Here is a 1,378-nt window from a genome sequence, read left to right on the forward strand (position 1 = left end):
TATGATTTTGCCTATAAAATAATTGCTTCCAGATATATTTTTGTAAATATGACATCACTTATGTAATTTGAGTTTGTTCTCTAAACAGAAATGTATTGTTCAATTTGTGTAAAATAGCTGAGAAGGGCAGTTCATATATAACCTCTTTAGTGACCTCCCAAGTTCTTATTTCGAGATTTAAAAAAACCTACCATATTGCACTGGATTATATATGATGTCATCATATTGAGATTCTTAGTTGGTGAGTTGATGTTGTGAATTTCTCTAAGTAGTTTTTAAGCAGAATATATTTCTGCTTTCTGAAATAATTTTGACACACATATATATACACACAAATGTGTATACATATTTAATACCTATTTATGATATCTTTGAATATATAAATGATTATGTACAGCTTTAACAAAAACAATAATACTTCTGAGAGCAGGTCATATAAATTGGGTAAAAGATTGTCAGAATATCATAAAATATACAGAATGAAGAGTCTGATCATTCGTATAAAAGTTAGCAGCCAACAGCTCCTACAGCTGGGAAACTGCAGCCTCCCCATTTTAATAAAATAGGCTCTAAGCTTCATACAATAGTCCAGATAAGAGAAACCCTCTGCCATCAATCAGTAAGAAAGAACAAGTCAGGAGGGATATTGGGGCCAGGGGTCTAGAACTATGAGCTACACTGGAAAATCCACTGAGATCCTAAAGCTCAAAGGCAGAGAAAAAGTGCATGACTTTTTGGCTCCCCCAACAGTGTATTTTAGCTTTCTCTTTGAGAACTAAATAGAATATAACAGGATCCCAGCTTTACAAGTGTACCTGTCTCACTAGACTTCACACACCATAAAAGACCAAAACCATGTTTCCTTCCCAGAGCTATTTATTTGACCCTGAATAGAATCCTTATATATAACAGAGGCTCATGAGCTTGCTGAAAATCCTATGTCGAAAGTTCTCTAAGTGCTAGAAACTGTTAACATTCCACTATATCTATACATATATACATATATGTATGTATATCTTTATACACATATATAGATGTTTGGAGGACCATGCAGTGCCGACAAGAACATACCAAAATTGGCTATGCATCTCAACCTCTGTACTATTTATCAAGTCATAAAGCTTGAATGAGGGAAAGACAAGGATCTTGTCAATTGTATTCCCTTTACTTTCATATATATATATATATATATATATATATATATATATATAATTTAAACACCTTTTCTTTTACTTTCTTAATTTAATAATTTTATTCTCAGATCCTGTAGGAATTGAAACTTATGAGTATTTTTCAAAGGCTTTTTACAAAAAAACGAGAGAAGTATACCTATAAATATAAACTTATAAGGTCAACCTTACATGATACTAAAAAATAG

This window comes from Suncus etruscus, chromosome 10 (genome assembly GCF_024139225.1).
Source record: "Suncus etruscus isolate mSunEtr1 chromosome 10, mSunEtr1.pri.cur, whole genome shotgun sequence".
Classification (NCBI taxonomy): Eukaryota; Metazoa; Chordata; class Mammalia; order Eulipotyphla; family Soricidae; genus Suncus; species Suncus etruscus.